The sequence below is a fragment of the Chaetura pelagica genome, unplaced genomic scaffold (assembly GCF_000747805.2).
Source record: "Chaetura pelagica isolate M959 unplaced genomic scaffold, ChaPel_1.0 scaffold240, whole genome shotgun sequence".
Lineage (NCBI taxonomy): Eukaryota > Metazoa > Chordata > Aves > Apodiformes > Apodidae > Chaetura > Chaetura pelagica.
This window is the reverse complement of record NW_009951796.1, coordinates 284,265-301,384: the sequence shown is the minus strand read 5'-3', so window position 1 is coordinate 301,384 and position 17,120 is coordinate 284,265.

The window sequence follows — 17,120 nt, the reverse complement described above, 5'->3', positions numbered from 1 at the left end:
GAAGCCAGGAGCAAGCAGAGTCAGTCTGGTGAGAACAGCTTTCCCATGGATGCGATGAGAGCAGCAGGGTTCACTGGAGCGGGGCTGCAGGGAGAGGCGGTGCCAGCAGGAGCCCCAGGGCCTCCTGCTCTCAGAAAGCCTTTGTTCAGAGAAGAATGCCAAATCACCATCTGGGGGGGTGTGGCAGCGGGAGGGGGGCAAGTGGAAGGGGAAGATGTCAGTGGTTTTGAAGGGAGGATAAGGTATCAGCCTGTAGAACAGGACTCAGCTGGACTAAGTTTTGTTTCTTTTTATATGATTCTAGCATATTGAGCCTGAGAAAAGCATCAGTCCAGTGGGATGAAATGTGTCTACGCTGAGTTTACAACCTGGGCAAATCCAGTGCCTGCTGGAAGAGGTGAGCTGTGAGGGACCCAGGTTTGAGGGGTTGCCAGTGCTGCTCTTTGGTTCCCTTCATGTTCCTGCTATTGTGTAAGATGCCAAAATCCATACCTTGAGGGTGTCTGTATTTTAAATTCTGCAGGTAAGTCAATGAGATAGTAAGAATGAATGAACAAATGGACATTATGTGCTGGGAAAGCATTACAACTCGGGGCACTTAAATCCAGCTGTGTGGAGGAGATTTACTAGCCAAGATTGTGTTCTTTTCCCTCACATGGAGTAGCCGAAGCCCCACATGGGCTGGTAATGCCTGCTCCTGGCACAGTTGTGACAGTCTGCAGGGCACGTGGAGCTGGGACCCCTGGCTTGCCTCTCACTTTCTGGTAGTGCTCTAAAAAGAACAGAAATACCTTTGCTTTGTGTGTAGGGACAGTACAATAGCCCCCTGTCCTGTAGGAGAGAGCTTAAGTCATTCTGTGATCTATGGGAGGGGGCTATTCATTTTCTCCATAACACGACACAGGTTATGTGGCTGTTACTGGCTGTGGACAGTGGTGTTGGAGCACAAGCAGGTGCAGGCTCTGGCAGCAATTGCTGCCTTGCTGCAGGTGAGCTGTGCCCAGTGATTTCTTCACGGTCTGAGCTTTGCAAGCCTTTCACAGTAAAAGAATGGGCAGAAGAAAGAGAACAAAGCTAAACCATCCCTGCAGTGCTGTTGCCCTTTCCTGAGGATCAACACCACAGCTGTGTGCACAGTCTGTGTTCCCAAATGGTCGTGTCACCACAGTGTTAATGAGACCAAAAAGCAACGTATCCCAAAAGCTCTTTTGTAACTGCAGCATCTGCAGTGTCAGTGGCCAGGTACTGCTAGGACTGAGATCAGCAGCAAAATGGCTTGGGCTTGATCTTCTTTGTCAAAATGTTCTTGTTCTCTGTATTTGGGGGGGAGAGAGGATAAAAAAGTAGCTTTGTTTTCTGCAGGGTTCTTGGGAGGGATTTTTTTGCCCACTCCTCTGACCTGTCACCCTGGGGACTGCAGCCCCCTTACCCTGCGCACTGGGTTAACTAGTGCTTCATTCCTCCTATGCTTCCCAACCTCTGGAGAGGATCAGCATGTTCTCTAGACCTGGGGCTGCCTGGCACGAGACTCCCCAGATCCGCAGTACAACCCTGGTGTTTCACTTCATGCTGGAGAAAGGTGTAGGTGCAGAATTCCCCGAGCCACAGCAGGAGCAGTAGCTGTTCAGATGGGCAGCCTCTCTATGCTTCTGAAATGGGGCAGAGGAGGATGCAGGAAATCCTGAGGCTGAATCACTCCCTCAGTAATTCCCTATGTATAAGCCCAAACTATGCAGTGAATCCCAGGGGAATGACCTCATGTCAGTGCCACCTGAGCCCTCTGTTCAAGTTAGACATCAGGAAGAAATTCTTTATTCTGAAGGTGATTAGGCACTGGCACAAGTTGTCCGGAGGAGTTGTGGATGGCCTGTCCCTGGAAGTGTTCAAGGCCAGGTTGGATGGGGTTTGGAGCAGCCTGGTCTAGCGTGAGGTGCTCCTGTCCATGCTGGGGGGTTGGAACTACATGAGCTTTAAAGTCCTTTTTAACCCAAACCCTTCTGTGATTCTGTGATAGTTCTGTTGTGATCTGAGGTTGGGCACAGAGAACTGGGTAACTGCTGTGACTGCAGTGCAGCTCTCCATGTCTCTGTGAGCCCCAGATAAGCCTTGTCATGCAAGAGAGATTATTATCTTAGAAGTAATCCCACGCTGGCAGGTACAGGGCTTCAGGCCAGCCAGCTGCTGTCCCACCTACTGCAGGGCTTGAGAGTCCAGAGTGATAATGAAGGGACACGGGGAGCGATGCAAAAGGGTGTCAGGACAAAGGCAGCAGAAAGCACCCATGGCTCTGCTCATCTGCACCTTCCATGGAACCCTCTGTGAGCAGCAGGTGTTTGCACCACGTTTGCTGCTTCTGGGGCCAGGTGGACACCAGGACAACAGATGCCACATGCTGGCAAGCACTGCTGAGCAGCCCTCCCGGAGGTGAGGCCTGCAGTGAGTGATGTCTCGGGGGTGTTTGGTTTAGCTTTCTGGCTGTAAAATGAAGATAATTTGTCATGGACGATTTCATCCCTGTCGCAATGAGAACACAGCTGAAATGCTCTGCCAGGAGCAGCTGCAGGAAGTGTTGGGTCATTAGAAAAGCTTAGGATCCTGCAGATGAAAGAAGTTGTCACTGTGTAACTCAAGGCAGCATCACACCATCACAGGTAGCAGTTGGACTGAATGCTTGTATCATCAAGAGCTCTAATATTAGGACTTCCTAAATACTGGGTGCTTGGCATAGCAAACATGACCTTCCTGTAAAAAAGTTGAGTGTGCAGTTACCTAGCAAAGGAAACGGTGACCTGAAGAGAGTTTGTGTAAGCCTGTATGCTCCATGGGGAAGACTGAACCTCTTTGTCCCCTGTATGGACCCATTTCTGTCCCAAGTGGTGTGGCTGCTTACAGCCCTCTCTTTGCACTGCTGAGATAGGGAAATCTGCACCAGTTATGTATTTTCATTTGTCTTTTGCCCTAGACTGAGTATTCATAGCTGGACATTGGTCATCAGGTCTTACATCCATCATCCCAGCTCGTTCCAGCTTTTCCTTTTAGGAGACTGTTTGTCCGAGTGAGTGTTCCTCCCCATGAGGATACCCAGGGTTCTCCATCCCACATTCCAGTCTCCATCACCCAGGGGTGTCACAGAGAGTCTCCTGGTCCCTTCCCCTCCCCGTGCTGATGCTGTTTTCCTGCTCCCCGGGGCCTTGCAGACCCTTTACCCTGGTGCCCTCTCTCCAACACCCCATCTGATGCTTCTTGAAGTCTTCCTTTCTTAGAGGAGCTTCCCTCCTGTTGGCTGCTGGATGCCCAGCTTGATTTCCCCCTGACAGCTCTTCCTTTCTGCTTTCTTGTGACTTTTTGCCCTGCTCTCCCCTGCCTGTTTCCTGACTGCTTATCTCCCTTTATTCCGCTCATTGTCCCCCATTCCTGCAGCTGGAGCCAAGTCTCCCACCACTGGCTCATGGGTGAGAGCGGCGTTTGCTCCCTCCCATCAGCTTCTGTCCTCTTTCAAGACATTTAATAGCCAGACCCAGCTGGGCAATGAAACTGAAATGCCCAGGAGCTCTTGGTACGTTGCTGACCCCCCTGGCTGCCCTCATGACTCAATGGCAGATTTCTTCCCCCACCCCAAACTGCCAAGAAATGCAAGTGATGGAGCTGGCAAGGGAGAGGTCTGGCTTCTCCTTGCCTGTGTGGGTGGACTTAAGTGTTCTTCCCCAGCTTTGCCCCTGGAAATGACTGCACCTGAAAGCAGAGCAAAACAAAACAACCCCGGCCCGAAACCAGCTGGTACTTAATATTTCAGGCTATGCAGCTATTCACTTGCTAAATATTCCGGTTCAGGGCTTACAGCTTGGCAATGCAGGGTGAGGGCTTATCAGAAGTGTTGGGCAGCCTTAGTACCCCAGTGCAGTAAGGCCCTGGGATGATAACTTAATACTGGGAGGCCCAGTGCCCAGGATGATCAGTTTCTCCTTGAACACAAAACACAGCACCAGATGTTCTTAGAGAAAAAAAGGAAAAAGAGATGTTTGTGTTTGCCAGTTGAATTTCAGTCCATGTTTTTACCACATTGATCCTTGTTTAATGTCACCATGTGCCTGCAGCTGGCAGGAGGGTGGGCTCTGGTGGGGGCTGGGCAGGCCCTTCAGGCTCCAATTTCTGCTGCAGAGAGGTTCCCATCCAGCCAGTGTCTGGCTGCTGTGACAACCATTCAGTATTATCAGCTGGAGCACAAAATATTCTCATGCTTTCCAGATATTTCTGGGAGTGATTTGGAAAGCCAAGAAGTGCCATTTTACCTTAAATGGCCCTGAAGATCAGTCAGGCTTTTGGTCCTTCCCCTACTTCAAATCACGTTGTAAATGGGAAGCAAATGCTGATGCCCCCATTCCTGCCAACATTATCCTGAAAACAGGTTAACTCAAAGGTCTTTAATCCTTGCATTTTCATGCTGAATCCCTGATAACCCTCTCTTATCCATTGTAAAGTCACTGTTAATTCTCAGAAGACTGACTTCCCTCAGCTAAAATACTTTTTTGCTTTTGATATCTTTCCCCATGATTTGCAGCTCTGCCTTTTTGAGTATTTGGATGTCTCTGGAGCTTGACTTACATTTGTAACTAAGGCTTTGTGAGGGCTCATGGGGAACGTGTGTGTTGAGCCTGATGGCAAATAGGTTTCCCAGGGCTCTGCTGTGCCAGCCCATGTGCTTGGAGGTGTAGGGGCTTTCTCACCATTCCCTGTCCTTCTGGGACCAGCCAAATGTTTGGCTGCAGGAGACTTCATTTGTCTCCCTCGGGTGCTCTTGTCAGTGAGAGGGAAGTTTCTTCAGTGCTCTGTGCGTGAGATGGAGAGAAATAATGGGAAGACTGAGCATCAGTTACACAAGACTGATGGGGATTCTGTGTGCTCTCAGGGCTTTAATTAACATAAAATAATGGCTGGACTTTGCTGCCTGTCCCAAACACCACTTGAGTGTGTCTAACTCACCCTCTACTGTAGAGGAAAGCCACTTGTACGATAGTTTACAAGTGATACCAAGTGCTGTGGCACTCTGTGTCACCAGCAACTGACTTTGAAGAACTGCCCCATTCCAAGTATCAAACTGTGCCTGTAGTTGTTTTTTTTCCCTGCTCCTGTTGACTGACTGGAATAAGTCTGAAATTCAGTGTTTTCTTTAAAGTTTGCCATCTCAGCAAGGAAGGAGTTAAGCTTTCCTGCCTGGGAGCAAGGAAATTCTTAGTTTTAGTGCAGACATTTTTGCAGGGTTAGAGGGCTGGATCGACCGTGGGGAATTAATTCATACCCTCCAAGCACTAGAAGAAGGATGCACATTGTTGCTAGCACATCTGCCAAAGAGTGTTTCCAAAGAAGCCAGGAGACATGTCTGTATTCGGCTGGATTTCAGAGTATTTTGTTCCTGGAAGGTTTAAGAGGAAAAGGTAAATGTCAGGGTATTTCTTTCTCTGCCAGCATGTTCTTGGAAAACCTATTTAACAAGCTCTCTGTCCGTGCTCCCTCCCCAGCCAAGGATCTCATTCTGCCCCTCAGGGCTCTCTGAATTCATCCTTCACCAAAGAGTGTCCAGTGACCTCACATGCTCAGAAACAGTTTCCCCCCTCCTGTGTTGCCATCCCTACCTTTCTCCAACACTTCATATTTCTCCCCTTATCTCCACGGGCTCCACTACATTTTTTTGGTGATGCATCATCCATATTGCACCTCATGTCCCCTCCTGGGTATTTCCCTCTGTGTCTATTTCCTGGCCATGCAGGAATCCTCCTCTACCCTGTGCAGCTGTGAGCCACAGCTGGCTCTTGGCTTCTGCTCCTCTGCTATGTTCCAGGTGCACTGCGGCCCAGGACATGGTGGGGGCGGGAGAAAGGCCAGCAAGTGCTAGTAAAGCTGGGGACAAGAAATACAGCCCTGTTTGTGCTTTGTGATGTCCCCCCAAGGCTGCTGAGCCCAGTAATTCTGTGCTGAATGGAGCTGGGAGTAGATGTGGCAGGGAGGCAGTGGGGGGCATGTCTGCAGGCTGGGAAAGACAGCCATGGCCAGGACGAAAAGCCTGCCAACATCCTCTCTCTTCTAGAAGAGCTGAAGTGCATAATGCCTTCCCCTTGAACATAGCTAAGAGTTTTGTGTCAAAAAGATGGAAAAATATTTCCTTGCACTTAACTGATTAGGAAAACAAAGTCATCCCACAATGCACATTTTGCACAGGCATCCAAGGAATTCTCTCACTGTGCATCAGAGAAGAGGTCACCATTGCTACTGCCTTCCTAATCACCTGAAGCTTGTTTATTAGAAATATTTTTTGCCTCTTAGCTATTTCTAAGTCTCTGTCTCTTACAGTATCTAAGCTGTGTAGTTTCTGCCTATGGAAGATAACCAGTTACTTATAATATCTCTAGCTACAGAGATCTTCATTTATTGCATTGTCATTGCATTGGAAAACTTAACTTTCTATAGGAAGTGAAAGCATGTGTTGTTGCGAAGGACATGCTTTTACTTTTTTATTGTGGCATTTGATTCAGCAAAACACTGAAGGTCCTGTTGGGTCTGCTGGCACGCTGGCAGCAAGCTTTCTGTGCTGGGACATGCTGTTGAATCTGATGTGTGTTCTGCATCCGATTCCTGTCTGAGAGTGGGGTTTTTCCTACTTACATTCTGCTTTTAAACGTAGCCTCCCTATTATCTTTTAAAATGATAGATCTCCTTTGCTGACACTTCATAAAACCCTTCTGAATGTGTATTGCACTTTTAAAAAGCCTTTTCCTAAACCATTTGAGAGCAGGAAACAGTCCAGCAAAGTTGCTGAGTCTATACCAGGGCCTACCCTGTGTTTGGCTCTTTCGGAAGAGAAGCCTGATTTCCATCTGATGTCAGTGTTTGATTACTTCCACATGCCCCCTGTTTTAAACAACTTAATCTGATCATGTTCTAAGAGTGTTTGTTTGGACCGTGACTGATTCTGCAACTGCTTTGTATCAGGAGTTACTGGATATGCTTTGGTAGTGTGTGGAAGGTGGGGGTTTGACACTTCCACCTAGAAACTCAACTGATGTAGATGGATTTCATGCTGTTGTAAATTACACTGTTTGGGTTAACTTGCCCTTAAATTCCATACTTTTGATGATAGACTTCAGCTTTTTACAAACAAATTTTATGTAAAGCTTTGAAAGACCATCTTCTTCAGTCAGTAGAGGAATATACTATAATGTGCTTGATTGCCTAAGTATATTAGCCACAGAGCTTTGAGAGTCAAGCACACTTTTCAGATGAAGAGTGTGTTAATGTTGGGATATATGCTTTTTTTTGTGTGTGTGTGATGGGAGACAATTGTGTTGTGGCTTGAAATGCTGTAGTCCCATCTTAAGTTGGAGGAAAGAATTCTACATATATATGTATTTTGAGGGATGTGTGAAACTCCAGCAAACAAATTCAGACCTGTAAGGGAAGCTTGACTTTAACCAATCCATTACTTGAATGGATGTTGCCTTTTTAAAAAAAAACGAGAACATCTCAGAAGGTAAAAATTTCTTCTTCAGCCCCTGCAACAAATGTGTGTTTCAGCAGTGAAGTGGCTGCCTAAAAACTATCCCTTAAACTACACCAGCTTAGGGGCTATCTGCTGCTTCTCTCATGTATGTCAGAGAAAATCCCTTCATAACTCTGCAGGCAGGAAAATCTGGGGAAGACCAAGCTTGTGAGAAACCAAAAGACACACAGTGTGTTCCACCGAGAAACCATGAGGTTGTCTCGGTAATGGCTGGGGCTGGGAATGGGAAACCTCTTGCTGGAGAGTTTAGTTGTCTCCTTGCCTTCTGCTGCACCAGCTGATGGCTCATCTCAGGTACTGATACCTTGCCCAACCAAGGCAGAGAGCAGTGGTACACAGGAGCCTGAGGCCTTCACGGGTGCTGTGCCAGGCGTTAAGGACTTCTGTGAAGTCAAGACACATATCTGTGTCGTGTCTTCCCTGGGCCAGTGAAGGCTTGCATTCCCACTCAACACTTTCCAGGCTGACAAAGCTGCTTGGGCTTCTACAGCACTTGCTTTTTCCTGTGGTTTTCTCTTTTGGTGCTGTCATTGCTCAGAGGCTCCTGTTCTCTCCTCGAGTGCCATGTGCTCTGCAGAATCCAGACCCATTGCTGCTGTGAGAAGCCCTGGAGCTCCCTCCTGAGTCAGCCTTGCAGCAAGGGATCCTTAGCTGTTCTTGCCATCATCGAGATCAGTTTTGTATATATCTGTGTACAAGCTTATATTTCTGCTCCCCACCCAACGTGTTCTGCCTTTTCTGTATTACAGCATGGTTTTAATATTCCTACCTTCAAGTCTTTCTCCCTTACTCCCCTTTTATGCTCCCTTGTGAGGGTGGAGGGGAGGTTGTAGAGACCAGTTCTGGCTTCTGGTTGGTGGTTTGCCCTGACCACTGAACTGAGACCAGGCCATTGATTTACCACATCAAAGTTGTGACGTTTGATCTAGTTGCTGTGACACCTATTTCTTGTCATTACAACAAAGCCACTGGCTTCCAAAGGTGGCAGTGCTGATCCCAAAGTCAGTAATGTCACTTCACTGAGCATCCAAGTGAAACATGGGAGCTGAAGTTAATAGTATTATTAGATATTAACACTAGTTCATCAGCAATAGAACTGTTTGCACTTGAGGAAGCTGTAAGCTAACAAATCTCCCTTTAAAAAGAAGGTTTGTTTTTTTAAAATCCATCTTTGCAATATTTACAACCATTTTCAGTGAAGGTTTTGATGAAATAGAAGTGTGTCCAGGCAGCAGACTTCACAGGCTATGATGAACTATTTTCAGGAGATACTGTCTGAAAGCATCATTGGATAAAGAGAGAGTATTATATTGAAATCCCAGGAAATTGGATACTTTTTTCTGGGTGGAGGTTGGCTTTTACTTGGCAAATTTAGCTGATACTCTCCCAGATGGACAGGCAGCCTAGATATAGGGATTGAACATTTTCCCCTCCCTGGAAGTTTTTAAGGCCAGGTTGAATGGAGCTCTCAGGAACCTGGTGTAGTGGGAGGTGTCCCCATGGCAGGGGGTCTGGAACTAGACTAAACTAGTCTTTAAGGTCCCTTCCAGCCCAAACCTTACTATGATTCCTGACAGCAGCTTCTCAGGTGTGGGTTTAGAAGCCTTAGCATTCCATGCTGTTTGCTTTACCAAGACAAAAGGTAGTTTTTGTAGCTTAAAGGTATTTCAAATACAAGGACAGCAGTCCACTAGGATACTTCTGTTAATTAAACTAGAATTTTGGCTGGAATTGGATTTTAGGAGGCCCAATAGCTTGTGCTGGTGCTGTGCTGTTTGTTGGTGCCTCCCAGCCAGTCAAATACTGTTCCTCACTCCCAAGTGGGGCATTTCTCCATGTCACACGTGGGGCTTCAGCACAGGCAGCCATGTTTGCTGCTCTTACTCCAGAAGCCAGAAAAATAACCAGGTGGGAGGTTTTCCTGTGCCCTGACTTGTTTAATCTCTGGAGGCTGGGACATCAGAGTCAGCAGGCACTGTCAGCTCTTCCTTCAGGAAGGAGTGATCTTGTAGTATTTTTAGCATACTTTAAATTCCCAGGTAAATAGCAAATGGTTTGGAATGGTAAGGATTTTTCAAGGTGGGAAGTGCTTTCCATACCTCTGCAATGAGAACAAGGCCATTGAAATGTTATTTTTCAGTATTTTCAGGCTGTCCTTACAGTCATCAGCACCTTTTTGGTTTTTTTAAACTGATGTTTTGCCTGTGGATTTTGACAGCCAGTACTGGGCATTTCCCCGTTTTGCAAGTGTGTAATACAGAGGGATCTGGAAAACTCTGGCCCTAGGTTTACATCCTGGGCCACCAGTCTTGTGTCCTGCAATGTCTTAATCTTTGCAGTGGTCCCCAAAGAAGGGACAAGCCCTGGTGACCTTACTGGGAGTATTTATCTGTGAAACATCACAGGATGATGAGCAGCAAAACTGGGCCATCTCACCAGTAACCTGCCAACTCTTTGCACCAGTTTCTGTGCTATAAAAATTATTTCAAACTCAGATATTTAAAAATAAGGGTCTTTCTGAAATGTAGGCTTTCTTTTTTAATATGGCAGCTCTAATACTCACACCCCTTTTTGTAGAGAGAGACCAAGAAGGCGCCTGTCAATAATTCTTAAAAAAAAGTAAAAAAAAAAAAGTTTAAAAAAACAACTTTAAGCTGTAATTATCTGCAAAGTATCATAGCTAATTCAGGTTGTGCCCCAAGTGAAGCCAGGGCTGCAGCTGCTGGCAGCAGTGGAAAATAAAATGCCACCAGCTGTGGCCCATTCCTGGTCCTCTTGGGAGGCAGGAAGAGGAATGGAGTAATTGTTACTTGTTGACGTTCTTGATATTTTTGCAATGGTGGGGTTGAGTTCTCCAGTGTGGTTTTCCCAGTATGTATTTTTAATGCTGGGCCCCATTTGTGTTTGTTTTTTACATAATAAAGTTTGGCCGTAATGGGAATATTCAGACTTCTAGATGCACAAAAGGGACACAGGTTTCTCCTTTCATAACTTCCAGTTACATTCATGAATTCTCTCTACTGAAAAATTGTCAGCAGGATGCATCTAGAAATGCAACTTTTGAAGCTAGTTGAGTAATACTTTGGTTAAGAATGCACGTGAATTCTTTTTTCTGTGTTGTAATCTCTTCAGAGGAGAAATAAGTGCATACACCAGAAGTACATCACACTTTTCAGAGGCTTATGGGATCCTATTTATCTTGCTTCTTTTAATTGTATTTTGAAAGATTACTAGGACCTTGATTTAACTTGTGTAGAGACTCTTCCTGACACAAAATGGCTTTGAAATTAGGTCACTCTTTGTGGCTCTGGCACATCAGGTTGATGAGAGAGCACTTGTTAAGAAAACAAATCTACTTTTAGGTATACAGATTAAAAATATGCTAACTATGCATTCCCAAATGACCTCATTATAAATTCTGCCCTTTAGATAGGAGGGGATAACTGTGGATTACACTGCAAATTAAAGGGTCTAGTTTGGAGGCAAATTTCCCTTTTATCCTGGACTTTGAAGGAGAATTCTAGGATTTCTGTTTCCTTTTATGTGATAGAATGGCTGCCTGTTCCTACATCACAGAATCACAATGTTAGGGGTTGAAAGGGACCTTTGGAGATAGAATCCAGCCCCCCTGCCAGAGCAGGACCACCACAGAATGTAGGGCAGATCACTCAGAAACACATCCAGATGGGTCTTGAAAGTCTCTAGAGAAGCAGATCTCCCCTTCCTTAGCTTAGTAAGAGTGTTTAGGTGATGGTGTCCAACAGATGCAGGAACTTTCCTTGTAGGGGCATGGGAAGATCTAGGCTTATTTTGGCTTTCTTACCTGCAGGAGGTAGGGTACGTAGGGGACTAAGTGCAAGTACTTCATTTTTCTTCGAAGGTAGTGGAGCCTGCAAGGAATTGAGTGCCACCCTGTATTTTGGCTTTTTCTAACACTTGGACACTTAAAATCTCCATCGACTGCTGTGGTCTTACCACAGCTGAGCAGATGCAGGATCGCAGTACAGACACAGCTAGCATGGAAATAAACATTTGGCTAACCAAGACAACAGAGATTTTGTGAATTACTTTCTGGAAGAAGAGGCTGCTTTTTCTGTTGTGCTTCCTTCAGAGGTGGTTGAGTTCTTCACATGTGGTGGCTTTGAAGCTGCTGGTGGTCAGCAGCCCGTGGCTGGGCAGGCAGCAAAAGCTCTACCCCCTCTGCCAGAGCATCTCTCTTAGGAGCCCTGGGTCTGAATGCCACGGGAAGGCTCTTGTAGGGGTGGCATGTTCAGACCGTGTGTTTTCAATATTCAGAATTATTCTGCATAGTGCTCTGTGTCATGTAGGGAACTTTGCGTGGAGCTTCACCTCTTCAAAACCTGACCTAGCTGGTGAAGGGTTCAGAATTTATCATCTGCTTGCCTGGAGCTAATCCCCTGTGAACCTTTCTCTTATGGTTTCTGGCAACTCTCCCAGTGTCTGAAATGAATAGAAATGTAGAGTAATTGGGGTTTGGAGGGACCACTGGAAGTCATCTCACTTTATCTAGACCAGGTTGCTCAGTAGCTTCTCCCCTGGAGTTTTGCACATCTCTAAGGATGGGGATTCTGCAGTCTGCTCGGTGTTTGGCCACCCTCGTAGTGAAAATAGTTTTCCTTATATCTATTGTATGCGATGTTACCTGTGACCTCCTCAGGCCTGCCAAAAGCTGTGTCTCATCCTGATGCTGCATTTTGACTGGATCCCTAGCAGTGAATGTTAACTATATTTGCAAATATCTTTGTATAACAGGTGAAGCTGAAAGAAAGAATTTCTTCCAGGCTGAGTCACACAGGGCAAGTTTTTCTTGAGTGTTTGACATTATATGCAAACCTTAAAGCTCCTCGTCCCCCAAAAGGTGAAGCAAACATGAAACTGGAGTGATCTTCTAGACCTGTATGAGTAAATGTAAGTGATTACCTTCAGTGACTGCACCAGAAAACTGTAAGAGGAGCATGTGTTCCTCCTCCTGCCTCATCCTAAGACACAGCCCAAGATAAGGATGCAATGGCTCGAGGGCAAGAGCAGTCGATGGAGCTTTGTTGTAGGTTCCCTGAGAGCTGAGAAATTACATGGGGCAGGAGGAGTTTGACACTGCAGAGACAGTGAAGATCTCCAGCTTTCTTTAGTTATCCAGGCAAGAAAGTGGCATTTTTTTTGTAAGACCAGTCTTTGGAATTCTGGCTATTTAAGTAGAAATAGAAGATACAGTGGGCTCATTAATACTTTTAAGATAAATTAAGACTCAGTTGTGCAGGCAAATAAAACTAAAGAGGAAAAGAGAAAAAAGGTTGTTGCAATCTTAGACTTCCCTCCAGCATTTCCTAGAGGAATTCTTTATTGGGCTGCTGGAGCAGCTTCACCCTTGAAGCAGGACACAGGCATACAAAATGGAGAAATATACTGGGCACAGGCTCTTCAGAAGTTTCTAGGATATAGTCACTTGTAAAAATCTGGTGTTAATTCTACAGATTCTCTTGGCTTGTTTACCTGTAGCTACATCTACACTTAAGGGTGATGGATATAAAGGAAGAGACACAGGCATGGACACATCACTGTGTTGAAATTACTAAGTCTGTGGTAGCTTTAAATGTGCATATTTCCTGCACCTCCACAAACCTGAGTCTCTCTCAAGTACTCTTAACTGCACTGGTGTGCTAACGCTCCAAATGCCCTGATTTATGGTCTCATAAATGTGGGAAAACCCGACCTTCAGTTCCTGCCTGCTAGTCAAGTCAGAGCACTACAGCTTCACAGCCATTGTGTCCCCTGCTGAGATGTCCCCTCAAGCTCTGTGGTGTGCTGTGGATCCCTCTCCTTGATGTTATTCTTGCAGCTCAGGAAATGTCCCTGCTTTCCTCTGCCAGCTTATGCTTTCCTGTTGCCAAAAAAAGATCATGCAGTGGAACTTCCAGCCATGCTCTAGTTTATCTATAGCCAACAGATGCTTAGGTCTGTGGGTAGAAGTGGGAATTTTTGTGTTTTGGCACAAGGTCGTTTCCTTAACTTGAAATACCACATACTTGCTCTGTTTTAATTGAAATAGCAAAAAAATGTTGCTTGTTGTTTTTTATGTTTGTTTGTTTTTTTGGAGGGGGTTGGTTTTTTGTTTTTTGGTTTTTTTTAAAATTTCTTATTAGTCTGGTAACTTTTTTGAAAACTTGCTTTAGTTCCTACTTATTCTTTCTCTTTTTTGATACTCGAACACCGGTTGTTTCTCAGTCCCTGATATTGTCAGGTCTTCTGCATGAACTGTATTTGCCCCAGCCTTTCAAGTCAACAGAACTGGGTATGTTACCAGAACGAAGCAGGGTCTCCATGGGGAACTCCTCGGTAAAGGGCAGCTAGAAGTACTAACAGGATACATGTCACTGCCATCTACCGGGTTGCATATGTAAGCCTAAAAAGACTGTCAGGAGCCCATGCAGTTCGGAATGTTTGTGTCATTCCCAGGGAGTTGTTCAGACGCATGAAGTGATGATCAGGACTGGCCTCAACAGACTCTTACCTGCTTTCTCTGCTCTTACCTTGGTTTCTCTGCTCCTTGTTTGTAAAAAATCACACTTGCTTTTCCCGGGGTGGTTGGGACAAGGATTGGGAATGGCACTTTGTGTGGGACGTGACATTGGCAGTAGCTCAGGGTTCATGGGTGTCAATCTGTAGAAAGGGTGCAGAGCTTGACAGGTGGAGGACAGAGACTGAAATGACCAGGGGACATGAAGGTGGCAGGACCTGTCACCAAGGGATGTTCACAGCCTAACTGCAAATGACCCCTGCACATCTCTGGCTTAGCAGATAGCCATGATTCTCACTGCTAATACGTGTCCATCTCTCAACCAATTGCTCTGTGAAACATTTTCCAACTCCTCTGTAGCAGCAACTCAATAAGCTGAGTAAGTGCTCCACTTCCTCTGCACAAGGACACTTGGAGGCCATATTAGGGTCATTCACTTCCATGGGAGCGAAGAAATAGATGAAATGTTGGCCTGGACAGAGTTGCTTTCCTTCATCAAGTGCTTTATGATCTCTGTTCCTTGGCAATTGGTAGTGACAGCAGCCCTGTGGACCAGGAGGCTCAAACTGGGCCAGCCCTTGCCTTTTCCCTGCTCTTCTGCTGCTGAAGCTGGAAGGACTGGTTTAAAACATCATTATACATCAAGGGCACCCCAAAGAGTGGATGTCTCTTTCTTCTTGGTTTATTCCCACACTGTGAAGGATGGCAGGAGCTGCAACTGGGGGTGATGCAGCCTTGCAGCAGTCCCATGTCAGCACCATCCTGTGGGGAATGCACAGCTGCTGGCTCTATTTCCTACAGCTCCTCACCACCTACCAGGCAAGAGTTACCCAGTTGTGCAAAAAAGAATCGCCATCCTCTTCCTCCCTCCATCCTTTTCTCTTGCATTGGCTGTCAGTGCCAGCTTGAGTGCTTGCAGCCACTTCATGAGCAATTGCTGCTACTGGTTTGGGTTTTTTATCCCATGGCTTTAAATGTGTCACTTGTAAAAAGATTTCTGAGAACGTAACACTTTGCCAAGCCTGTTCAGAACTAAAAGAGTAAGCCTGGGGAAATGTTTTTTCCTCCCCAACACAGTTAGCATTTCTGCCCCCTTTAGTCTTTTCCCAGCTCAGGGTCTTATAGGAAATATCCAGGTCCTTTGGGAAGACAGAGCAACAGATTTTATTTGACCTGTGAACCTAAATGAGGAAATGCAGAACAGCTCGGGAAGCTTTCCTGGATGCTGCTTAAGCTTCCTAGGTACTGCTTAGCCCCTACTGCTAGAGTACAAATATTTTGAGTGTTAAAGCTGATGGTGGAATATTAACTGCCTCTGCTTGGAATAAGTGTGTTATTAAATACGGTTCAGATCTTGTAGGTTTAATAATGCAGTTAATGTCATAAAGATTACATGATCCCCATTTAAGTTCTGCAAGTAAATCTCTCTCACTTCATTGTTAAGTGCTCTGAGGAGGTGGAGATGGAGGTTTACAGAGAGGAGGGAAGGTTGCAGGGCCCAGCTGGCAGATGGGGCTCCACCAGCCATCACTGGAAGCTCAGAGGAAATCTCTGGGTGCCAACAGGAATAATGTGTTTGAATCCAGTGAGAAGGATGGGGTGACAATGGTGTTTTCTTTGGCCAGAACACAGCCCTGTCCTGCCAAGGCAGCTGCAGTGCCAGCAGGTGGTGTGACTGGGAAGCCTCTGCATGGAGAGGCAGAGGGTGCTGAGGACCTCAGCTGTGCTGTGGCTGTTCTTTGGGCTCTGCACTGAGCCTGCTCTGCTCCTGCAGCCAGAGCTTACCTTGGTGACAGGACCAGCTGAGCCAGTTGTTTTCCCTTAGAGCAGTCTGGTGCGGGTGCCTCAGCTGGGGACAACTGGAGGGTTTGCTTCACAAGTGGGAGCAAGAGAGGTGGTTGCTCTGTCAGTGCCTGGTAGCATAGCTGCTCTGTCTTCTCTGAGGCTTTTAGCCTCACATGCTGAGCTTCACTGCTCTTCATGCTGTCTCTGTGCTACTGTTTCTCTAAATCCCCAGTGGAGAAAAGAAGTCTGAGTTGGTCTAATAAATGCATGTGGAGGACCAAGCAAAACTCTCATGTACTTACAGTTTGAAGAATTGTGTTTTACAAAATCTGGTGACTTAAGTTTTTTTGTTCCTCTCTCAACCCTGGTGTTTCCCCTCACTCCTTAGGAGGCATTTTCACTACTTAGCACACCTCAGTGTGCTTTCTGGATGGTCCCAACTATGAAGCAGGTCAAAGGCTGCTTTCAGGCAGTCATTGATCTTACTAGTACTAACAGGAAAAAAAACAAAGTAAATTCACAGTCCTGATGACATTTGCTTTTTAAGTATCTGGTCTGTGAATGCAGGTGTGGGAGAGATGGAGAGAGCATTGTTATGAGCTAGTAGGAGCACTGTTTTGTGCAGGTTAAGAGTCAAGATGATGATACTTGTTCAAGGAAAATGGTGAGCTTTCTGTTGCTATTGGTCTATACATTTCATATTATCATGAGTCTGCAAATTTCACTCCCCAGAGTGCTTACTGATGCAGTGTCCTTTGGGTGCCCTGTGCACTTCACTCTGTGCTGTTGCCCCCCTTCTCCCTGTGGCTTGAGGATGTCTTCTGCTCCAGAAGGCCACCTTGCCAGCTGACCATCCCCAGCCAGGACCAGTGTGTAGGTAGGTCAGATGTACCCCTGCTGCTTTTGCACTTGACAAAGCTGTTTAAGATTTTGTTCTAGCAGCTTTACTGTTAGAAACAGCACACTCTTTATTCTGGGACCCAGAAAGTTAGAAATTAACTGACTTCAGTGTGTAACCTGCAACCACATCCTCGTACTCCCATCCTTCAGCTCTTGGCTAAGGGGGAAGCACTTTCAAATGTGCTGAAGTATTCCACTGAGAGTTGAATCCTAGACACCATTCCCTTTTCTGACTTCTAGCATCTCAATGAATTGTCTTCCTGATTCTTATTTCTTATAGATTATTTGTGCATGTGTAAGAAATAATTTAACACCGACCCTGCTTAGGTGCACTTCGTGTGCGTGAGG